The sequence below is a fragment of the Chlorocebus sabaeus genome, chromosome 7 (genome assembly GCF_047675955.1).
Source record: "Chlorocebus sabaeus isolate Y175 chromosome 7, mChlSab1.0.hap1, whole genome shotgun sequence".
In the NCBI taxonomy this organism is placed as follows: Eukaryota; Metazoa; Chordata; class Mammalia; order Primates; family Cercopithecidae; genus Chlorocebus; species Chlorocebus sabaeus.
The window spans coordinates 11744697-11770539 of record NC_132910.1 but is presented as its reverse complement, the minus strand read 5'-3'; the positions used below and the strand labels follow the sequence as shown (position 1 = coordinate 11770539).

Here is a 25843-nt window from a genome sequence, read left to right as displayed (position 1 = left end):
CTAATCATCTAATAATGGAAGAATTTGAGTACATAAATAAGATTTCATCAAAGCTATTATTTATTTATTGAATCCTGGGAGTTTTAAAAACATAATTTAGGTATATCATAGGGGCTAAGATAGATTCTATTCCACTCCAGTGGTATGTCCTGTTTTTCCTGGAAATTCAGCCAGATTTTCCCTCCCAGCATCCCTTTGCAGTTAGTTGAGGCCATGTGACTGAATTCTAGCCAATGGATTGTGAATGAAAATGTTATGCTCCACTGTCCTGCTTGCCTGGCTCATTGAAACTTCTATGTGCTTCTCCATGCTCCCTTTTCCTTCTAGATGGCCTGAGTGTCCATGACTTCAGGTGCATCTTGAAAGCTACATATAGAAGATGGAAAAGCCTCTGTCATCTCCATCAATGTAATCTCCAAATAACTACTTAGACAAAGGACAGCTTACTACCTCCTTCATTGCCCAGTACTATTAGGTGAGTAAGAAATAAACCTCTTTATATTAGACAAAATATGTATTTTGGGGTTTTTCTTGTTCCAACAGTTAGCTTGACCTAACTATTATGTGTATTCTATTACCATAGACTAGAGAGTACCTTTAAATTTTATCTATTCAAACATTCTGCCTTTGTCAGTAACAGGATGTCTACTGGGTTTCATGAAGAAATTGAGATTGAGGAAAGGCAGAAAGAGGCTTCAAAGAATAGTTAATATATTTCATAGCCACATTTTCTCAGCTGATACTACTTCATAATGTTAAAACTTCTCAAGTTCTTTGAGATTGTTTCCCTTTGTGCTTGGTACGGAACTGTCCATATTACTCATGTGAGTGAAAATTACCATTGAGTTTGCTTCTGCCTGTTGTTTGGGATGATATAAAGAACAGTTACCAAGATCAAAGTAGAATTTCTGGCTGAGGGAAAAAAGTGATTTCGAGAAAAGGAGAGAGAGCAAGTGGGAGTTCACTAGGTATTGATTGTGTGCTAAGATGGTGACAGCTGAGTGAAAGCCCAAATGTTAAAAAAGTGCTTTCATGATACTGAATGCGGGGTGCATTGTCAAGGGAGAAGGGCGAGGCCTTGGCACAGATAAGATATGTGACTTTGGCAAATCACTAAAATTCTCTGGGCTGGGTTTTCTAATCATAAAGGGGATCTGACCAGATAATTTCTAAGATGCCTTACCTCTAAATATTTGACCCCAAGCCATATGAGTAAAAATTTAATGTGCTGATAGTCATATATTAGTGCTGTAGTATAATAAACAGGCGAATCCCCTGCCTTCTCCCTCTTCCTCCACAAACACTCCATGGCTTATTCATATATAGGCATAATATAATTTTTCAGGGCTTGGTGGTGATGCTCAGTGACATCTTCTGCAGATCCACACGGGCAGGGCATCTGGGGCAGCTACATTCAATTTTAAATAAAACAAAGCAAAGTAGCAGCTGTTTGGCATTAGAGGGAATTTTAAGCCTGTATTCCAATTCCACCAAGGGAAGGAGTAAACAAAAGTGAATAACATTTTAAGCCAGTGAGTCTGAAATATTTAATGCCATCTGCAGTCTCTCAATAAGTGGTCATCACCTGCAATGTACTCTCATTTTCCTTTAGAAGCAGAATTGACAATAATTTACGATAGGATAAAAGATGCATTGGCATTCAAAATACTAAATTCTTAGTTCGTCTTCAATGCTCTTGCCGTAATTATGAGTTATTCGTCTAAGTCTGTTTTCCGTTATAGCTAAAAACATCAAACAGGAAATTCAAATTCTACATGGTAGGATCAAAAGTGGATCTTGTTTTTCTATAGCAACATGGTTGAACTTCATAGTGAAGTTTGAACCTGACAGCATTCATGTTCAAATGTCCAAGCACTGCATTTCTGATACTGTGGAAGCACAGGCACGCTGTGTGATATTGTGCAGCATTTGATCCTGCCTGACTTCTGTGTCTCAGGCTATCACCAAAGATATTTATAGTTGCCTTACGCCAATGTACTTGTTAAAGCTAGGTAATACTAATGTAAGATGGTCACATTTATCTTGAATGCTGCGGCAGGGTACCATGTGTGCTCCCTGCACTACTGTCTCCTTGTTCCTTTTGTTTTTTCCTAACTCATTCATTCATTTTTGAACAAATATTTCTTAAGAGGCAGCCATATGCCAGATATTTTAATAAGTATTGGAGATACACGGGCAAATAGGATAGACCTATTCCCTCTCTTTACCATCTAGTACAGAAAATAGACACTGAGCAATTAGTTACAAGGATAATAAATGAAGAGTTTGCAAAGCAAGAGAGAGTGGCTGAGCCTTAAGGGCTGGGTGGAAATGAACCAGGCAAAGAGGGCATTTGAAGAGGTGAGGGCATCTCCAGCAAGTAAATTTATGCTGAATGTATTCAGTAAACATATGTGTGATCTCTTGAGGGGCTTTGGTGTCTGTGTCTTGTAGGAGTATGAGAACAAGTCAGTAGGTTCAGGACATAAGCCTGGGGGGACCGGCAGCAGTCTGATCCCAGATGCTCTGATGTGCCGTTTTGGGGAGTTTAGACTATTTCTGGTAGATAAGCGTCATTGAGGGTTAAACAAGAAAGTCAGATGATCTTTTTATGTTTTATAAGACTCAGTGGTAGGGAAATTGGATTTGAGGGAACGGACAAGAGAGCAGGATTTCTTAAGAAGCTTTCTCTCTTCTGTGGAAGCAGTCACAGATCTACACACGCTTCTCTCTGATGGAAAGGCTGCCTGTGAGCCTCTTCTAATTTGTGCTGGGTGGTATCCACCCATATTTCAATGCCCATCCTAAGTACCACTCCCTTGGTGGACCTTCACTCTCAGAATTTGCCTCTTCATTTGAATTTTTTTTTTTTTTTTTTAATCCCTCACCCACCTCCTGCCCTTTTTCCCGGAGTCCCCAGACTACATTTATCATCATTCTGTTTTTTTTTTTTTTTTTTTTTTTTTTTTTTTTTTGAGACAGAGTCTTGCTCTGTCAGCCAGGCAGGAGTGCAATGGCATGATCTCCGCTCACAGCAACTTTTGCCACCCAGGCTCAAGCAATTCTCTTGCCTCAACCTCCCAAGTAGCTGGGATTACAGGCATGTGCCACCATGCCCAGCTAATTTCTTTTTGTATTTTTAGTAGAGACGGAGTTTCACCATGTTGGCCAGGCCAGTCTTGAACTCCTGACCTCAGGTGATCCACCTGCCTCGGTCCCCACCAAAATGCTGGGTTTACAGGCGTGAGCCACCACGCCTGGCCCATTATGTGATTCTTACACCTTCGCTTCCTCATAGCTTATCTCTCACTTACATGTGAGAACATATGATATTTGGTCTTCCATTCCTGAGTTAATTCACTTAGAATGATGGCCTCCAGGGCGACAGAGCAAGACTTCGTCTCCAAAAAAAAAAAAACAAGATTGATGATCTCCAATTCCATCCAGGTTGCTGCAAATTGCAATATTTGATTCCCTTTTATGGCTGAGTAGTATTTCATGGTGTATATGTACCACATTTTTAAAAATTATACTTTAAGTTCTGGGGTACATGTGCAGAACGTGTGGTTTTGTTACAGAGGTATACATGTACCATGGTGGTTTGCAGCACCCATCAACCCGTCACCCACATTAGGTATTTCTCTTAATGCTATCCCTCCCGTAGTCCCCCACCCCCCATCAGGTCCTGGTGTGTGATGTTCCCCTCCCTGTCAATGTGTTCTCCTTGTTCAACTTCTGCTTTTGAGTGAGAACATGAGGTGTTTAGTTTTCTGTTCTTGTGATAGTTTGCTGAGAATGATGGTTTCCAGCTTCATCCATGTCCCTGTAAAGAACATGAACTCATCATTTTTAATGGCTGCATAGTATTCCATTGTGTATATGTGCCACATTTTCTTTATCCAGTCTATCATTGCTGGACTTTTGTATTAGTTCCAAGTCTTTGCTATTGGGAATAGTGCCACAATAAACATACATGTACATGTGTCTTTATAGTAGAATGATTTATAATCCTTTGGGTATATACCCAATAATGGGATTGCTGGGTCAAATGGTATTTCCAGTTCTAGATCTTTGAGGAATTGCTACACTATCTTCCACAATGGTTGAACTAATTTACACTCCCACCAACAGTGTGAAACGTTGCTATTTCTCCACATCCTCTCCAGCATCTGTTGTTTCCCAACGTTTTAATGATCGCCATTCTAACTGGTGTGAGATAGTATCTCATTGCAGTTTTGATTTGCATTTCTCTAATGACCAGTGATGATGAGCATTTTTTTTCATATGTTTGTTGGCCGCATAAATGTCTTCTCTGGAGAAGTGTCTGTGTATATCCTTCACCCACTTTTTGATGGGGTCGTTTATTTTTTTCTTGTAAATTTGCTTAAGCTCTTTGTAAATTCTGGATATTAGCCCTTTGTCAGATGGATAGATTGTAAAATATTCTCCCATTCTGTAGGTTGCCTGTTCATTCTGATGATAGTTGCTTTTGCTGTGCAGAAGCTCTTTAGTTTAATTAGATCCTATTTGTCAATTTTCGCTTTTGTTTACGTTGCTTTTGGTGTTTTAGACACGAAGTCTTTGCACATACCCATGTACTGAATGGTATTTCCCAGGTTTTCTTCTAGAATTTTTATGGCTTTAGGTCTTACGTTTAAGTCTTTAATCCATCTTGAGTTGATATTTGTTAAAGGTGTAAAGAAGAGGTCCAGTTTCAGTTTTCTGCATATGGCTAGCCAGTTTTCCAAACACCATTTATTAAATAGAGAATCTTTTCCCCATTGCTTGTTTGTGTCCGTGTCAAAGATCAGATTGTTGTAGATGTGTGGTGTTATTTCTGAGGCCTCTATTTGTTCCATTGGTCTATATATCTGTTTTGGTACCAGTATCATGCGTTTTTGTTACTGTAGCCTTATAGTATAGTTTGAAGTCAGGTAGCATGATGCCTCCAGCTTTGTTTTTTTGCTTAGGATTGACTTGGCTATGCAGGCTTGTTTTTGGATCCATATGAAGTTTAAAGTAGTTTTTTAAATTCTGTGGCCAAAGTCAGTGATAGCTTGATGGGGATAGCATTGAATCTGTAAATTACTTTGGTCAGTATGGCCATTTTCACGATATTGATTGTTCCTATCCATGAGCATGGAATATTTTTCCATTTCTTTGGGTCCTTTCTTATTTCCTTGAACAGTTTGTAGTTCTCCTTGAAGAGGTCCTTCATATCCCTTGTAAATTGTATTTCTAGGTATTTTATTCTCTTAGTAGCAATTGCGAATAGGAGTTCACTCATGATTTTGCTCTCTGTTTGTCTGTTATTGGTGTATAGGAATGCTTGTGATTTTTGCATATTGATTTTGTATCCTGAGACTGCTGAATTTGCTTATTAGCTTAAGGAGATTTTGGGCTGAGACGATAGGGTTTTCTAAATATACAATCATGTCATCTGCAAACGGGACAATTTGACTTCCTCTCTTCCTATTTGAATAGCCTTTATTTCTTTCTCTTGCCTGATTGCCCTGGCCAGAACTTCCAACACTATGTTGAATAGGAGTGGTGAGAGAGGGCAACTTTGTCTTGTGCCAGTTTTCAAAGGGAATGCTTCCAGTTTTTGCCCATTCAGTATGACGTTGGCTGTGCATTTGTCATAAATAGCTCTTATTATTTTGAGGTACGTTCCATAGATTCCTAGTTTATTGAGAGTTTTTAGCATGAAGGGGTGTTGAATTTTGTCGAAGGCCCTTTCTGCATCTATTGAGATAGTCATGTGGTTTTTGTTGTTGGTTCTGTTTATGTGATGGATTAAATTTATTGATTTGCATATGTTGAACCAGCTTTGCATCTCAGGTACGAAGCCAACTTGATCGTGGTGGATAAGCTTATTGATGTGCTGCTTGATTCAGTTTGCCGGTATTTTATTGAGGATTTTCGCATTGATGTTCGTCAGGGATACTGGCCTGAAATTTTCCTTTTTTGTTGTATCTCTGCCAGGTTTTGGTATCAGGATAATGCTGGTCTCATAAAATGAGTTAGGGAGGATTCCCTCTTTTTCTATTGTTTGGAATAGTTTCAGAAGGAATGGTATCAGCTCCTCTTTGTACCTCTAGTAGAATTCAGCTGTTAATCCATCTGGTCCTGGACTTTTTTTTTTTGGTTGGTAGGCTATTAATTACTGCCTCAATTTCAGAACTTGTTTTTGGTTTATTCAGGGATTTGACTTCTTCCTGGTTTAGACTTGGGAGGGTGTATGTGCCCAGGTATTTATCCATTTCTTCTAGATTTTCTAGTTTATTTGCATAGAGGTGTTTATAGTATTCTCTGATGGTAGTTTGCATTTCCGTGGGATCTGTGGTGATATCCCCTATATCTTTTTTTATTGCTTTTATTTGATTATTCTCTCTTTTATTCTGTGTTAGTCTGGCTAGCGGTCTACCTATTTCGTTGATCTTTTCAACAAACTACCTTCTGGATTCATTGATTTTTTGAAGGTTTTTCTTGTCTCTATTGCCTTCAGTTCTGCTCTGATCTTAGTTATTTTTGTCCTTTGCTAGGCTTTGAATTTGTTTGGGGCATTTAGCCCATTTACATTTAAGGTTAATATAGTTGTGTGTGAATTTGATCCTTTCATTATGATGCTAGCTGGTTGTTTTGCCCGTTAGTTGATTCAGTTTCTTGATAGTGTCGATGTTCTTTACAATTTGGTATGTATTTGCGGTGCGTGGTACCAGTTGTTCTTTTCCAATGTTTAGTGCCTCCTTCAGGAGCTCTTGTAAGGCAGGCCTAGTGGTTACAAAATCTCTCAGCATTTGCTTGTCTGTAAAGGATTTTATTTCTCCTTCGCTTATGAAGCTTAGTTTGGCTGAATATGAAATTCTGGTTTGAAAATTATTTTCTTTAAGAATGTTGAATATTGGCCTGCACTCTCTTCTAGCTTGTAGGGCTTCTGCAGACAGATCCTGTATTAGTCTGATGGAGTAACCCGACCTTTCTCTCTGGCTGCCCTTAACGTTTTTTCCTTCATTTCAACCTTGGTGTATCTGATGATTATGTGTCTTGGGGTTGTTCTTCTCAAGGAGTATCTTTATGGGGTTCTCTGTATTTCCTGAATTTGAATGTTGGCCTATCTTGCTAGGTTGGGGAAGTTCTCCTGGATAATATCCTGAAGAGTGTTTTCCAACTTGGTTCCATTCTCCCCATCACTTTCAGGTACACCAGTCAAATGTAGGTTTGGTCTTTTCACATAGTCCCATATTTCTTGGAGGCTTTGTTCATTTCTTTTTATTTATTTTTCTCTAATCTTGTCATCTCGCTTTATTTCATTAAGTGATCTTCAATCACTGATATCCTTTCTTCCACTTGATTGATTCGGCTATTGATACTTGTGTATGCTTTACGAAGTTCTCTTGCTGTGATTTTCAGTTCCATGAGGTCATTATATTCTTCTCTACATTGGTTATTCTAGTTAGCAATTCGAATAACCTTTTATCAAGGTTCTTAGCTTCCTTGCCTTGGGTTAGAACATGCTCCTTTAGCTTGGAGGAGTATGTTATTACCCGCCTTCTGAAGCCCACCTCAGTGTACTCATCAGACTCATTCTCCATCCAGTTTTGTTCCCATGCTGGAGAGGAGTTGTGATCCTTTGGAGCAGGGGAAGCATTCTGGTTTTTGGAATTTTCAGCCTTTTTGCGCTGGTTTCTCCCCATCTTTGTGGATTTACCTACCTTTGGTCTTTGATGTTGGTGACCTTCCAATGGGGTCTTTGAGTAGACGTGCTATTCCTTTCTGTTTGTTAGTTTTCCTTCTAACAGTTAGGCCCCTCTGCTGCAGGGCTGCTGGAGTTTGCTGAAGGTCCACTCCAGAACCTCTTTGCCTGGAGATCACCAGTGGAGGCTGCAGGACAGCAAAGATTGCTGCCTATTCTTTCCTCTGGAAGTTTTGTCCCAGAGGGACACCTGCCAGATGCCAGCCAGAGCCCTCCTGTATGAGATGTCTGTTGGCCCCTACTGGGAGGTGTCTCCCAGTCAGGATACACGGGGAGCAGGGACCCACCTGAGGAGGCAGTCTGACCCTTAGCAGAGCTCGAATAGTGTGCTGGGAGGTCCTCTGCTCTCTTCAGAGCGGCCAGGCAGGGACGTTTAAGTCTGCTGAAGCTGGGTCTGCAGCTGCCCCTTCCCCAGGCGCTCCTTCCAGGGAAATGGGAGTTTTATCTACAAGTCCTTGACTGGAGCTGCTCCCTTTTTTTCAGAGATGCCCAGCCCGGAGAGAATTCTGGCAGTCTGGCCACAGCAGCCTTGCTGAACTTTAGTGGGTTTTGCCAAGTTTGAGCTTCCTGGCTGCTTTGTTTACACTGTGAGTGTAAAACCACCTACTAAAGTCTCAGCAATGGTGGACGCCCCTCCCCCCACCAAGCTCCAGTGTCCCAGGTTGATCTCAGACTGCTGCTGTGCTGGCAGTGAGAATTTCAAGCCAGTGGATCTTAGTTTGCTGGGCTCTGTGGGGATGAGTCTTGCTGAGCTAGATCACTTGGCTCCCTGACTTCAGCACCCCTTTCCAAGGGAGTGGACGGTTCTGTCTCACTAGTGATTCAGGCACCACTGGGGTATGGAAAAAAAAAAAAAAAAAAAAAGAAAAAACTCTTGCAGCTAGTTTGGTGTCTGCCCAAATGGCTGCCCAGTTTTGTGTTGAAACCCAGGGCCCTGGTAGGGTAGGCACCAGAGGGAATCTCCTAGTCTGTGGGTTACGAAGATCATGGGACAAGCAGAATATCTGGGCTGGAGTGTGCACGGTTCCTCAGGTTCAGTCCCTCACAGCTTCCCTTGGGTAGGGGAGAAAATTCCCTGACTCCTTGTTCTTCCCAGGTGAGGTGATATCCCACCCTGCTGCTGCTTGCCTCTGGGGTCTGCACCCGCTGTTCAACTAGTCCCAGTGAGATGAACTGGGTACCTCAGTTGGAAATGCAGAAATCACCTGCTTTCTGCATCGATCTCGTTGGGAGTTGCAGACCAGAGCTGTTTCTATTCAGCCATCTTGCCAGAAATTCTGTATTTTTTGTCTGTTCTCTTATTGGGCATTGGGTACAACCAGCTGGAAAAGCTATTTGTTGTGTTTCTCTAGGAACCCCTCTTCCGCTACAAAATTCCTAAAGAATAGAGAACTGTCTATATTTCTTCAAATCTTTAGCATCCAGGAAGTGCCTTGAATAAATCATCGTTTTAGGGCTAAAGGAATCTCAGAAATCATAATCTAATCCCTTTCATTTGATGGATCAAGAAGTTGAAGCCCAGAAAAAATGAGTGTGTTCCTGGATCTCTCAGCTGCCAGTTTGTTATCTGTTCAGGTATCCAGCAATGATTAGTTTTGTGGTTGATGATGATGAATTAGATTTCTAGGACTTTATTAGAGAAAAATTTTCCTGTTAATGTAGTCTAATGGGTGACATTACTCTTTGCGGATTCAAGGATAAGTCTCATTTATTCATACTCTTTTTATTAATAACAAAAGGCTAAGTTAATGTACTTTGTTTTCCTCCCACGAGAAACCCCAGCAAATTCTACAAAATGTTTGAGCCCCAAAATGAACTCATGCATTCACTGTAATGGCAGTGCTGGCTGGATTAAGCATGTTTTTCTTTCTTCTTCTTCCTCTACCTTTTTAATTTTTTTGAGAACGTAGCATAGGTAGACAGCTCTCAGCTGGAGAATAAAATAAGAAACAATTTTTTCTTCCTAAGCCATGGGTGCCCTCAGTTTACACCACTTGTCTTTATAGGCCACCCTCTTATTTTCTATTTTCCCATAAATAATGGTTAAGTCCTTGATAGTGCCTTCAAATGTGGAGTAAAGAATGCAGGCCATGCAGAATGCAAATTATTTGCTCAAATGGGGCACATGGGAATTTGGAGATGACAAATCCTTTACTAAGATCTCCATGCTTAGAATAGGTTGCAAACTCAATACATACAGAGGTCTCATAGGTAATGCAAATGAGTAAAATCATCTCAGTCGACACTAGGAACCTGGACAGTGAAAGCCCTAATATGATGATAGTTCCTTCTCAAATCCAGTCATTTGTTGCTATGAGGGAATTTGTACAAATTCTACCCAGTTGTCTGATTTTCCAAGTCAGTGCATAAATCTAGGCTTTTATGTGACGTGTATCAAATCTGAAATAATGAGCATAGGTTAAAGATTTTAAAACTCTATGCAAGCAAATAAACAAACAAAATACTATTGAAGACTGGCCTGAAGTTCTCTTAGCTTGCAATTTCTTGTTTCAAAAATTCTAGAAAATTTCTTCTAGTTATTAGATATGCAACTAATCCATCTATTATCAATAGTTTGGAGGTATTCTGTGTGTGTCAAATATTGTTTAGGATATTTAAGGGAATTTGTAGAAATTAAAGGCACGTTTTGGTGTGCAAAAATCTTTCGGTCTAGTTGGATAACATGAAATCACTTATGAAAACGTAACTAACAATTTACAGTGTAAATGCAAAGTGAGGGAAGCTACAAGTTAAATGAAGTCCCTAGACCCCACCCTTTGAGGCCAAGTTATACCTCACCTATGAGTTACATAATATGCTCTGCAAACATGTACATCTCTCTGTAAGTCCGTTCAGCTCATTATAGTACAATTAAGAATTAAGAAACTGCTTGAATCTTTTAAAATTCAAAACTTTGAGATCATGACTGTCACAATTTATATTTTGACTTCCCACCCTTAGCACAGTGACTATACATGATAGTGTAAACTAAATGTTTGTTGAGTGAATCAATAGCAAATTGAATTTTATAGGAGTAATTGATCATTACAAATGATTCATTAATTGGGAAGGAAATGGTGCAGATGGTAAAGAAAAACTTTGTAGAGAAAGTAACATTTTAGTTGGATTTTGATGTGAGTGAATAGGATTCCATACATGAAGAATCCTATGGAGAACATTTTAGATGGGGAACATTACCAATGAGGTTATAAAGAGACTAAATAGACTGATTTGGAATATGGAATTCCACTTTTTTACTATAATTTTGTTTGAATATGGTTTTGAGGTGGTTCATATATTGCACCTCAATGTTATGTGTCCATACTTTTCAGAGTATTCCCATCCCAGTTGATTAACACATTTAGTAATACACCTGTCATCCTCCAGGGAGATGGAGCTGAAGAGGTGGGGTTGTGCTTTGTTGTAATGGTAAATTTTTCCTTTATCCATTCCATTAATTGGGAGATGAATACTGAGCAAGGGGAAGTATTTTATTAGCTAGAAGCAATTTTGAATTGCTTATGTCCCTCTTTACAGTGCTGATAGGGGATAATTTTTAGAGCTGGCTAATATGAAGAGCCAATAGCTTTTAGGGATTGGGCTTTATTCTTTAAAGCATTTCCCTATTCTCTGGTTAATAGGATGTGCTCAAGAAGCCCTAGTGGGGGAAATTTATCCCTCTGGGATGGTGCCTTCTCTACATAACATGCCCAACAAGGAATTGGGTTGAGAGAACTAGGATTGAGCTTTCTACAATTTTCTGGGTGCCTTTGTAACGTGGGAATCGTGTCCATAAAATTCTCTGTCCTTGAAATTTTCTTTACCTGTTCTCTGATATCACAGCCTTATTCTAGAAGCTTCTTGAAGTTCTTCATAGAGCAAAAGGATAGTTACATGTCAGAACCCAGATCACTGTTAGCTGTAGACTTTTTGTTAGAGACGATGACAAGAATATTTTAAGAATTCAAAAAAGGAAAATTATCAAGTCTAAAGGCTTATTTTTTTACTGTAATTTTATTTATCCATGTGTATTCCAAGTGATCAATCATTCTGCCAAGCATCTTGTACTAAATGTGTTAATGAACTAGTGAATCAAATATTTTGAAAGTATGGACATGTATAACATTGATTTTCAATATTTGAATCACATCAACAATCTGCTCAAGGGAAACAACTTTATAAGGATGGATTTCCATATACCTTATTAGTAGTTGGCAGGAAGAACACTTGTGAAATTCATCACTAACTTATTTCCTTTAACTCTCCATATCTTCAATCCTCTAAGTATTTAGTGACAATATTAGTAATAATGGAATTGTAATATTCATTATCTACTGAGCGCTAATGAAGCCGTTCTTTAGGCCTACATGAATTATTACCAAAAGTAATTCACAGGTTTCTCAGGTTATTTTGAGAAACAGATCATTGATACTAGTTGAATGCTGGTAGAAAGCAAACAAACAACAAGAAGAAGAAGCAACAGTGAAGGGAAGAATTAAATGGAGAAGAGGGGCAAGGCAATGCACCGTAATGCAGAAAATGTATAAAGGATATGGAAAAATGAGAATTGAGTTCCAATATGCTCTAACTCTGAACTGGGTGAGTCTCAGCTTCTTCATCTCTACACCAGGGACAACAATATCTATCTATCTCTAACAGGAATGTGAACAATTAAGTGGATACAAATATCTGGAAAGCACCCAGCCCAGAGTAGCCCAAGATAATTTGGTTCTTTTTGTCTTTCCGCTTCTCTTCATCCTCTGACCCTTTCTTTTTCCTTTCACTACCCATTGCTTTCTAAAAATAAAGAGATAAATCTGACTTATATGTGTAGAAATTGATGTATTTGATGTGTCAAATAACATATGGTTTCAAAAGAATGACAATGTTAACTCGGTAGACTGACAAGAATGGGCAGCCAGTTTTGTCGGACACCCAAGCTTTCTTATTTTCTGTCATAGGTGGAGAGAAAAATGACATTTGTGGAGTGCTTTCTATGTACCAAGCACTGTGCTCATCTAATTTAAATCTCATAATAACGATATTAGTCTGTTTTCATGCTATTGAGAAGAAATCTCCAAGACTGGGTGTATTAGTCTGCTTTCATGCTGCTGACAAAGACATACCCGAGACTGGGCAACTTACAAATGAAAGAGGTTTAATGAACTTACAGTTCCACGTGGCTGGGGAGGCCTCAGGATCCTGGCAGAAGGCAAGGAGGAACAAGTCACATCTTTCATGGATGACAGCAGGAAAAAGAGAGCCTGTGAAAGGAAACTCCCCTTTTTAAAACCATCTGATCTCATGAGACTTATTCACTATCACAAGAACAGCATGGGAAAGATCTGACCCCATGATTCAATTACCTCCCACTGGGTCTCTCTCACAACATATGGGAATTCAATGTAAGATTTGGGTGGGGACAGAGTCAAACCATATCACTGGGTAATTTATTAATATAAAGAAAAGAGGTTTAATTAATTCAGTTCAGCATGGGTGGGAAGGCCTCAGAAAACTTACAATCGTGGTGGAAAGAGAAGCAAACATGTCCTTCTTCACATGGTGGCAGCAAGGAGGAGTGCCAAGCAAAAGGTGGAATAGCCCCTTATAAAACCGTCAGATCTCATGAGAACTCACTCACTATCACCTGAGGGTAACTGTCACCATGATTAATTTACCACCCACTGGATCCCTTCCACAACACACAGGGATTATGAGAGCTACAATTCAAGATGTGATTTGCATGGGGACACCAAGCCTAGCCATAATTAATAACTCTGTAAGGTATCAGTGTCTTCATTTTTCAGATGAGGAACTGAAGTGAAGAAAGGTTATTAACTTGTCTGATACCACATGGGTAATGAATACATCAACTGTTATTTAGACCATGTTGGCTATTACTACTAAATCATGCTGTCTGTCTCCATGGTTCTTAGCTGGTGAGAGAAGTACATCTCAATCATCTGTGGAAGCATATGATTGGTTTGAAAAATTTCCCCCAGTAATTCTGATGGGCCCTTCTTTGGCTGGGAAACTTGACTTGAGATCCCTAAGAGTCTCTGTTGGCTCTCCTTTCTAGCCTGGGGAGGGAGAAATACTAACTCTACTCAGTGATCATCAAAACAACCTGCAAATCTGAAGCAACATTATTTCTTTCTTAATGGATTTTGAGTCCTTTGTGGATATTTTCTGCATACCGTTTACCAAAGCAAATGCATTAAAGAACCAAAACTTGAGTATAGTATCTTTAGGATCTATTTTAGAATAACAAAAAAATTTAAAATAGGGAACAATGTTTATAGTTTTTTAAAGGCAAGAGAAACCTTTTTCTTATAGCTTGGCAGAAGAGATGAGGAGGTAATCATGGGCACTGGTGCTGTTGTTTACTAGCTGAGGTGCCAAAGATACCCATCTGTCAAGAAAATGTGTAGGATGTTGATCAAGCCTGGAGCCTCTGACGCTGAACAACCCGCTGGGGACTAAAGATGCCACTCCAATGAGAGAGTGCCTGCCTGATGGTGCACTGCGTCTGTAAGGAGGAATTTCCATCCATCTTCCCACTGAAAAATAGGGCTTTTATTACAGCTGAGAAAAGGGCACGAGAAAATTGCCTTGATCTTCAAAACAGGAGATGCAACCTGAGTGTTACATATCTCAGAAACTCTTTTCGAAAGATCATTTCATTTCGGACTTTGACAAACCAAAGCAACTGGCATTTTAAATACAATGAAAATAGTCACCTTTCACCCCAGTCACCATTGAGGGTAGGTCTAAAAAGGCAGATATTTGAATAATCAGGCTTCCATGACCTGTATCTTCTCCTTTTTTTCTCCCTCATCAATGCTGTAAGTTGTCGAGAGAGAGAGAGAGAGAGGTGAGAGAGAGACAGAGAGAGAGAGAGAGAGAGAGAGAGAGCGCGAGCACCACCTACTAATAAGTATGTAATTGTTGAGTAATTACATTCTTTTGTTGGTTGATATTAGACATTGGGAAAAAAAACTTGGACTTGGGCTGTAAGGATACCAACTTCCCAGGAGCTCATGAATTGACATTTTCAGTGCACCTGGGGAGGTGTCACACCATGAGGATGACAGGGACATGAGCATCACCTGGAGACAAGATCTTCCTTGTGGGGTGAAGGTAACATTGTTTTAGATTTGTTCTTCCTCTCTACCCTATGTTAGAAGCAAAAATACTTTATTTGTTTTGCATATACATTGTCATGGTGATAGAGGTGAAAATGCAAGATGAGCAGAGTTTGAGAAAATAAGGCAAAAGGTTTTATCTCTCTACAACTTTGTCTGAAAGTACTCTTTTTTGTTTAGCTTAAGACATGGGATTACTTATGGCTATGTTGCTGGTAGGCATCTTAGGAACCGGACAGTAGGGAATGCTAATCAATCACTGGTCTATGATTCCAGAATGGCTAAAGCTTCCAAGGACAGTGGCTGGGGTAGTCTCTGGAGCTTAAGAACACAGACAAGGCAGTTACTTGGTGTCCGCTGGGTAGAACAACTAGCAGTAATTAAACTCTTTCCTTTTCAGCTAATTTCTTTGATATTATGGGATTGTGTAATTATTCTCATTATTCTCCCCTGCTCCCACCTGCTCCACGGCCTTTTTCTGATGTTCTTAGGGAGGCACTATGATGATCGCCTGAAAGGTTTGCTTCTAGAGTGCATCAAGTTTGTGTAAGCTGTTCCTCTACCTGCTCACTACCTCTCCCCCTTCACCTGGTTAACTCCTATTCATGCTTTGGATCTCATTTCAAATGTCATTTCTCCAAGAAAGCCTTCTTGCATCTCTTCTACCTGGCCCTGAATTTTTCCTTCAGAGCACTTATAATTAGTAATTACAATTTGTTTGAAAAAATGCAATCTCCCCCTCAAGACTATAGGCTCCATGAGGGCAAAGACTGCTCCTGTTTTGTGGACAGTGCACACTGTAAGCCACCCAGTGCCTACAGCAGTGTCTGCCACATGGATTCCAGAATATTTATGGAAGGAGTCAGTGAAGTGCTGCATTACGCTTATTGACCAGTGTTCACCAAATGCTTCACAGCAAGCCTTGTGTTGTGTTCTTGGCAATGTAGGGGATATAAAAGATGTAGAAGCATGGATCGTGTTCCCAAAGAGCTTACAACTGGTTAGGGAAAGACCGTTCTTCAGAAGAGCAATCTTATTCTTTTTAAAAGTACATTGATGTGTTAAGCACATTGCTTCAAAAATAGTAAGTATTAATAGAGTAATATTAATGTTTTGCAATAGAAGTGTAATAAGAACAAAATTTACATTATATGTGTAGACAAATTTCTATGGCTTATGGGTACATTTATTTTTTCATATCCTACTACCTTCTTTCTAGTTCTTGTGAACACAACTATATGATCTTCTTCTTCTCTTGTTCTATCACCATCACTTCTTTGCATTTATTTTGGTCTTGTCTTAGTCCATTTGTGTTGTGATAAAGGACTACTTGAGGTTGGATAATTTATAAAGAAAATAGTTTATTTGGCTCATGTATCTGCAGGTTGTTCAAGAAGCATGGCGTCAGCATCTACTTCTGGTGAGGGTCTCAGGACTCTTCCATTCATGGTGTAGGGTGAAGGGGAGCATCACATGGTGAGAGAGGAAGGAAGACAGAGAGGGGAGGGAGGTGCTACATTCTTTTCAATAATCAGTTCTTGTGAGAACCGATCCAGTGAGAGCTCACTCATTCCTGGGAGGACAGCACCAAGCCATTCATGAGGGATTCACTCCCATGACCCAAACACCTCTCTCCAGGCCCACCTCCAACACTGGGAACTACATTTCAATGTGGGACTTGATGGGGTGCCATGCAAACCCTATCCAAACCACAGAAGGCCTCACTGCGCACTGTTGTGACTGGTGATTTGAAAAGCTGTTTGACAATATATACCATGATAAATCCAGACAGTTTAGAAAGACAACTATTTATAGGTAGAGGTCTCATTCTTATGTGGGATATAAAATAGTTAATCTAATAAAAGTAGAGAGTAGAATAGCAGTTACCAGAGGGTGGGGAGAAGTTGGTCAATGGGTGAAAGTTACGCTTAGATAGGAGGAGTAAGTTCTGGTATTCCATTGCACAGTAGGGTGACTATAGGCAACAATAAATATTGTGTACTTCGAAATAGCTAGAAGAGGCTGGGCAAGGTGGCTCATGCCTGTAATCCCAGCACTTTAGGAGGCTGAGTCTAGTGGATCACTAGTCAGGAGTTCAAGACCAGCCTGGACAACTTGGCGAAACCCTGTCTCTACTGTTCAGCATAGTGGCAGGCACCTGTAATCCTAGCTACTTGGGAGGCTGAAGCAGGAGGATTGGTTGAACCTAGGAGGCAAAGGTTGCAGTGAGTCAAGATTGCACGACTGCACTCCAGCCTGTGCAACAGAATGAGACTCCATCTCAAAAACAACAACAACAGCAACATCAACAACAACAACAAAATAGCTAGAAGAAAGAATTTTGAATATTCTCATCACAAAAAAATGGCAAATGTTTGAAGTGATGGATATGCCAGTTACCATAATTTGATCATTATACAATGTATATGTGTATCAAAACGTCATACTGTACTCCATAGACATATAGTGATTTCAATGAAACAGAAAATAAAACTTAGAAAAGATAGAAGGAAATAAAGTAGAAATTTGTTAAAACCTTTAAAAAGAGATTGACTTTCTATGCTCTAAAGTGAGAGAAGAAACGATAAGAAAGAAACCTATAGATTTTAGTTGAGAAAATCTTTAGTTCCTTTATCAGCAAAGTGTTAAGTATAGCTGGCACAGAGTAAATATATCAAAATGTTATTTATTATTATTGTTTTATAATTGTGTTGTAACCATTATAAAGGACATAGCCAAAGTAAAACAACAAAAAGAACCTAGAGAAAGTTCTTTAAAACAGAAAATATAGAAAAGTATACAGTTAATAGTTTTTTCTTAATTTTAAAATATTAATGACAATAAAGATTATATATACTCAAGGTAATTAATGTGATAATTTGATATATGTATACATTGTGTAATGATTATCAACATCAAATTAATATACATGTCCATACCATCCATACTGTACATCAGATTCCTGAACTTCATCTTATAACTATGTTAGTGTCCTTTGACCAAAATCTCCCCATTTCCCCCAAACCTAAGCTCCTGGCAACCCATTGTTCTACTTCCTGTTTCTGTAAGTTTGACTTTTTTAGATTTCACATATAGGTGAGATCATACAGTATTTGTTCTTCTGTTCCTGGCTTATTTTGCTTAGCATAATGTCCTACAGGTTCGTCTATGTAGCCACAAATGGCAGGATTTCTTGCTTTCCATGACTGACTAATATTCAGTGTGTGTGTGTGTGTGTGTGTGTGTGTATATGTGTGTATAATATGTACATCTGGCATTTTCTTGATCTAGTCATCTGTCCATGGACACATAGACTGTTTCCTTACCTCGGCTATTGTAAACAATGCTGCAGTAAACATGGAGGTGTCAATATCTCTTTGAGCTACTGATTCCATTTCCTGCGGATATATATATCCAGAAGTGTGATTGCTAGAGTATATAGTAGTGTTATTTTTAAGTTTTTGAGGAATCTCCATACTGTTTTCCATTCTGCTGTATGATGTCAATAGTTTTATTAAGGAGTTCATGCTCTTAATAATTTGACAAAAGTCCCTATAGACCTAATGTTCAAAAGAAGAAATCCTAGAAAATATACATATAGAAAAAATATTCCATCTCCTTAGGTTCGTATATTAAGTTTAGTGAATAGGATCATACAAGTAATAAATCATGTAAGTTGCAAAGGGATTCAATAGTATACGTGAACGATACACTATGCTAAGAAATCATCACCTAAAACATTGAAAACCCATATGCTCAGAGAATTTCACCAGAGCATTGCTTTTCATATTAGTGAAAAACCAGCATCCACTTACAATTTAACAACAGAGAAACGGTTGAAGTATTTTTTATTTATGTGCCCAATATTACAAAACTATGAAAAAGTTCAGGTACATAATTTTAAGCAACAGTATATACAGATGAGATTAGCTTTGGAGGCAACATGGCAGTATTTATCATAATTTCAAGTGTCCCCTGACCCACTGCTTTCACTTCCGGGTATCTGTTTAATATAGCATGTGCACAAAGACACATGTACAACATACACACTGCTTGTGAGGGTATTGATTTTAGAGCAAAAAGCAGAAATAACCTAAATATCGGAGTGTGGTTGAATTGAGTTTGGAATTTTAGTGTGATGGAAAGTTATATAGGCAATCAAAAGAATGATGTTCCAGTGTTGAAAAATTTCTAAATTATACTGTTAAGTTTAAAAAATCAAATTGCTAAATAATATATATGATATGACCTATTTTTATAAAGACAGTACAAGCTATATATGTGTCATTCAAACACATGGCTATGTATAAATCTATAGAATAAATTTGAGAACAACATGCACCAAGATGCTTCCAGATCTGGCCTCTGGGAAGGTAGAAGTTTTGGGAATGAGAGATGAGAAATGATGGAAATTTTCATTTATCACTCGTTAGGCACTTCTGAATTTGTTTAAAACAAAGAGCTTAAAATAATGTATTTATTTCATAATGTTAAAATAATGTAAGAACAAAAACAAATAAAAAAGAAACTATGGTTATTTTACTACATGAGATTAAGGGCATTGTTTTTCTTTTTGTTTTCTTTCACAACTATTAGAAGGTTAGACTCTTTTCGTCTTTAAAATTCAGAAAGAAAGTTTTTATTAGGTACAACTTTTCCCTTCAAACAATGGCTTGCAACCTCAGTTTTATAACACGCAGTGGGAAGAGGATGGGAGGAAGACTTTGGTTATCCCAGCTGGGATTATAAAATTCCTCTCAACCGGAATAGTTTCAATTTACATAAAATGAAAGTTCACATAATTTTAAACGTTCTTATCCTCTCCTTACTTTTTCTGGTTGGGGTAGAGAGGTTGGGGTAGAGCAGTTGTCACATAACAAGCAATAGGGATTTTCAGTTCTCTAAAGGCTGGAGATCACTGCTTTAAGAACTAACCATCCAAGATAGATGACATGTGACACAGTTATAAAAAAAGACAAGCAGACAACTGTACAACTATTGAAAAAATGAAGTATTTACATTATGCATGAATAATATATCTTTGTGCACATCTCCTGGGTAAACTTGTCAAGTTTTCTTTCTCCCCTCTGCTTTGGTGTTTATTTTCAAACCATTTCTATCCTGGAAAATCTTTTTGTATTACTTTGGACCCTCTGGAAATGGCTATGACATACACTTTTCCCTATCCAGTGTTTGTAAGGCTTCTTTTCCCCATAATTTTCACTTTCTGATTTGTTAGTTTAATTTAAGCTAGATGCTGACTGAATAAGGATGATTCCATCTACCTTAATGTTCTTTGTGTCATCCTTACCACATTCTGGCATCTAATGATTAAATAATTTACCACCACTACAGGAAATATTTTCTGAAACCTCACATATAAACTGGTTTAAACACCCTCCTCAGGAAAACCTAAATGGTTGAATTCACTTCTAACAATATTATTTTCAAAATAACAATAGCAACAACAACAACACTCAGAAACTAATGTTTATTTCAGGTAATGAAATTAACGGTGATTCTGTCTTTTCTTTTCACCACTATTAACACCATGTGGTTAGACTCCTACATGTTTAAAATTCAGAGAGAAAGATCCAGAAATAAAACAATCAGCAGTTACTTGCTTTAAAAATAATAGTTGCAGACTGGGTCAACCCCCAGAGCCTTTCTTCATGCTTTTCTTTTGTGTTGTAGAAACTGCCTTAGATTTGTGTGCTGCATGTGTTTTTCCGTGTTACTGTTTCTCACACTGTGTGGAAATTCCAGCAAGGGTTTTAATAATTCAACATAAAGGAAGAACAGTATTATAGTTGAAAATTAACCTGAGAAAGGCGAATGTAACCTTTTTATACAAGAAAAATAAAGGGTGAGAAGGAGCCAAATTAGCTGAATAAAGAACTGCATAATGATGTGATACACAAATAAGAATGTCATATAAGTTGGAAACTAGAGCGTGCACTGAAGAAAAATGTGGAGACAATCACTTTTAAGTGTAAAATCGGAAGAGTTAAGGCAAGAAACAAGATGCTACCAGCAAGATATTAAAGAGCAATAATGTTTCAGAGGCTTAATCTCTTCATGTCTCTTTTAAGCTCAGGTACGTAGCAGGCTCCCAAAGGTGCCTGAGCCTAAGTAGACTGTTCAGGATTGTTTTTCCTCGCCACCATGGTTGGTGTCAATGGAAGTGGATGGTTCACTTGGGGGACCCATGTGCTGGAGACCCAGCCTTTGTTCTGATTCTGGTTGCTTTGGCACCTAGCTTGAACATTTGCAGAAGCACCAGTACCTAAAGCCAGGAGCCTGGCACCTCTCCGTGGAGGCTGAACCAGATCCTGGGCAGTGATGAGCCTTTCAAATATTATCTTTGGCTCCTGGGTGAGTAAAAATCCTATCTTTTCCCAAAGGCTGACCTTGGCATAGAGCTCACCTCCTCCCTTTCTCCCAATTGTCCTTTGGGCTGGAGTGGGGTTATATCATAGGTGAGTTTCATGGTTGGAATGTCAGGCTCAGCCATTGTTTTGCATTTTCCTATGGTAGACATTTCCTGTCTTACCCTCAAAAGTCCAGTTTTTATCTTTTTTCTTCTTTCTTCCTCTTTTTAAAAAAATAAATCCACAGAAAAGGATCTGATACACTTAATAACTCTAAGGTAAAGTGCTGATAAGGTTTGAATTGTGACCCAACTTTCTGGTATGCTTGCAGCTGGCTTGAAAGCAAAGTGGGTAAGGGATGTCTAACTGAGGAATTTTAGCAGCTAGTGGTCTAGTGATTACAAAACTAGTCACCCCAAATCACTGTTGTAGACAGCGATTTCCCCACTTACAAACCATAGGCCTGTAAAGACTATATTTATCAAAATGAATTCATCAAGTAATTTCCCCCATAATGATCTTATGAGTTGATATAATTTGAGTCAAAAGCAAAGAAACTTAATATAGAATGTATAGTTTTATGCTGGACAAAAGTATAATTTGTTTTATTAATATTGGCTCTTAATCACAGTTTAAACATTAGCTCAAGACAACATGATTTTTCATCCGCGACACTACAGAATCTCCTAATTATTCTCTCTGTTTCCACACTTGCACTTTGCTTTCTGACCCTCTACTCTTTATAGAGTGACAGGCTCAAAGCGTAATTCATGCCACATCACTTCTCACTTAAAATCCTCCAATGGCTTCCCAGTCCAGTTAAGATAAGACCCAGGCCGGGCGCTGTGGCTCACACCTGTAATCCCAGCACTTTGGGAGGCCGAGGAAGGCGGATAACCTGAGGTCAGGAGTTCGAGACCAGCCTGGCCAACATGGCAAAACCCTGTCTCTACTAAGAAATACAAAAATTAACCGAGTGTGGTGGCGTGCGCCTATACTCCTAGCTACCGAGGAGGCTAAGGCAAGGGAATTGCTGGAACCCGGGAGGCAGAGACTGTATGAGCCAAGATGGGGTCACTGCACTCCAACCTGGGCAACAGAGCAAGACTCCGTCTCAAATAAAAATAAAAATAAAAGAGATAAAACCCAAACATCTTTCCAAAGCAGATCTGAGTGATTTGTCTACAGATATTCTCACTGATTTTATCTTCTCTTATTCCCCACCTCATTCTCTGAATTCTAGCCATGATTTTCTTTATTCTTATTTTTTGTTTTCTATGTTAAAGCCCTTGTTCCAGTATCCATTGTCCATTCTGCCTGGAATTCACTTCCCTAAGATCTTCATGTGACTACCTTCTTTTTAGAACTTATGTTTCAGTGCCATGTCCCTTTCTCAGAGGCTGTTTCTGACCCAAGCTTCCTCAACCCTCATATTCTCCTGCTCACCCAATCTCATCGTTCATTTTATATTTCGGTTACTAGCTCTGTCTGGAATCATCTCATTCACTTGTTTATTTATTGTCTCTTTCCACCAGATCACATGTTTCATGAGAGCAGAGACCTTGTCTTTGGTGGTTATTGTTTCAATCCCAGAGTCTGGAACAATGTGTGCCGCTTAGTTGGTGCTTAGTAAATGTTTGCTGAATATTTGAGGAAAAACACTAGAAACAGTGTCAGTTTAATTTGTACACCCATGAAGTATTAGAGCAAGTCACCAGATATCATTTATAAGCAAATGGAAAAACACAGAGCAGTGTCTGGAAGCAAGGTGTTTTAGTAAAATATTTAGCCCAAAGAAAACAAAGGGGATTTATTTTGGACAGTCCAAAAGTGAATGCACTTAAATCATGGCTGGTTGGATTGGGTTTGTCATCAAGTAGCAAAATGAACATCAGTCATATTGGAGGTTTTAGTATGTTTTGTTCTCTTCTATTAAAACAGCACTATTTTTAAATGACTTGAAGCTTGCAGTTCTGTTACAATGACTCGTCAACTTGAAAAATGTGTTTCTTCAGGGTGGGAAGAGAATTTTAATTCATAATTCACTTATTGCAATGTTTATTTATTAAAACAAAGACACAATCTCTTATACTCTTTTTCATGACATTATGCCTTTTGCCTCTTCTATGTATTATACTTTATATATGTGCACACATATAAATAAGAAATTACAAAATGCAGTTTACGTTAGCAGAAAGAGCTTTTCTTTTTTTTTTTTTTTTTTAAATATGTCCTTGTGTAGAGTGGAACATGTTGTCTTATATTTCATTATAATTTGGCTTGCCATTTTAAGGCATAGAGAGAGTATGAACACAAAGAGCATATACTTTTCTGCTTCTCTATTTATGGCTCCAAACAAGAATTTCGTCGAGTTCACATTTGAAAATATAACTTAAACAAAGCAGGGACAAAAGCTCACAGAGATCTCTGAATTAATTGAATTACTCAGTTTCATACACATCCAATAAAACAACAGATTCCCTTTAGAGTAGAAGGTATAATCTATGCGTTTACCTCTGTGTACTACCCTTCTTACCAAGGTTCTATTACACTACTGCAGTCATTAAGCCTGTGTACAAACCACCAAATTAAACAAAGAGGCTATTTTTACAGAAGGGGATGAGAAGCAAGGCAAAACATTTTTTAAAATAAAAAATAATTTTTCCTCAAAGCCCGGAACAGTAGCAGAAGGCTTTAAGAACATAAACATAACCAATCTGTCTATTCCAGGGGATAAAGGCTATGTTTCTTAAACATAAAAGAACAAAATTTCTAAGTAGCAAGCAAGTTGGAAGCATTTGCATAATGGATTCTATTTACATAAATTATGTTGCTTATAGCACTCATCTGATAAGACTTGGCAAAGGTGGAGGCAGAAGTTGAAGTGGAATGAAAAGAAGGGTGAATGTGTAGTTCTAGGATTCCTTTTATCCCTTTATGGCCTTTTCCCATTCTTTGAAGTCTTTGTTTATTTAGGGGTTAACATGTACATTTGCCCCAAACTTCATAACCATGAGTGTCAGGAAGAATTAGATTTGGTCATTGCTGCACGCTCCCCCTACCCTGTTTTGCTCTCTTTTATGAAGGTAAAAATGAGTGCATCTGTCAACTACTGGAGCATGTTAACTCATGTATGTTGGGATTTGACAGCCACTGACTGTGAATTTTCTCACCATAACAACCAAATGAAAATGTCAGCAATGAATCTTTCTGCTAAGTGCCAGATTTTCTTTCTCATATGCACCATTTCCCTTTGACCAAATACAAAATTTCAGTGTTTTACATAGCTCCAGCCAAGAGCTTATTTCTAATGGTATAACATGATAGCTGACAATGCACAGTCTCTACAAGAATGGGTAAGTACTATGTATTTTAAGTAGAACTTTAAATATATCTTTATTGGAATCTCGAGATCAAGAAAGACATTGTGGCTTCATAGATATCTGGATACAGAGAACTTATGCATCTAAGTGGGCTATACTTTAAGATTTTTTGCCTTTCTACTCCAGTTCTCCGGAACCAGTGAGGCTTCATCTGAGGGAAAGAGGTGAATGTTGGAAGGAGCTAGCTGTTCACATTCTGCTTTTTCCTACTAATTCGAAGTCTTTGATCTGATGAGAATTTGGTATAACATTATTTACTCCTCAAGTTCTAGCTTTCTGGAATTTCATAAGCATTGACAAGCTATTTCATCCACAGTGAGTTTGGGTTTTGCAAATGTGTAAACTTTTGGCCATGCTTATGGGATTCATTAGGAATGTTTTTGGCTGCAGCTAACAGCTTATCCAACGAAAGGTATCTTAAGCAAATAAGAATTTATTTTTGCAACATAACAAAAAGTCTAGGATTATACAGTTCTGGCATTTTTTGGCTGCCTAGTGGTGTCACAAGAAACTTAGTGTTTTTTTTTTTTTTCTTTTTTCTTTTTCCTCTTTTTCCACTCTAACATGATTAATGTGGTGGCTTTAATTCCCATGCTCGTTGCTTCATGATTGCAAGATGGCTGCCACCGTATCATACATAGAGATTTCATTTGATGCAGTAAGAAGGGAAAATGGGGAAAATGAGCCAGGCCAGGAGCATTTGCTCTTTTATCAGGAAAAATAACCAATTTATCCCACCTTGCCTCACCCAAATTGTCCCCACCCTTGCTCTCAGCCACTTTTCTTTCAAGGTTTTTGGTCATTTTGCCTGGGTTTTGTTGGCCAGAATTGTATAAAATGATCACTCCCATCTGCAAGTGAGGCTGAAGACGTGAGTATTTGGCTTTTACAGGCATCTAATGAAGGGAAGTCAAGGGAAAAATGTACCAAGTGAGTCAAACAATAAGGTTGCCGCAATGACCAAGGAATTATAATACTCAGGACAGATGAACATTATCTTGCATTCAAAGTCAGGAACTGACTTTCTTCTGAGTATTTCAGGGCCAGTCTGACTTGTCCCTAATTCCTACTTGCCTCTTAGGAAGAGTGTACATTGATCCTCTATTTCCTTCTCAGAAGGACGGCTGAAGTTCTTGACAGATTACTTTCTTCAGGAAGCTGCAATGTGATCCTAAATACATCTTAGCA

At 38.6% G+C, this 25843-nt stretch overlaps 1 long non-coding RNA gene across 1 annotated transcript in view; it reads left to right on the top strand.

Moving 5' to 3' along the window:
* The window catches only part of LOC119621077 (uncharacterized), a 39297-nt gene extending 37210 nt beyond the window's left edge, over nt 1–2087 (top strand). The window contains exons 5-6 of the long non-coding RNA XR_005237597.2: nt 328–475; nt 1743–2087. This is a non-coding gene — a long non-coding RNA (uncharacterized lncRNA). The remainder of the gene's footprint in view (nt 1–327; nt 476–1742) is intronic.
* The last annotated feature ends 23756 nt before the right edge of the window (nt 2088–25843 follow it).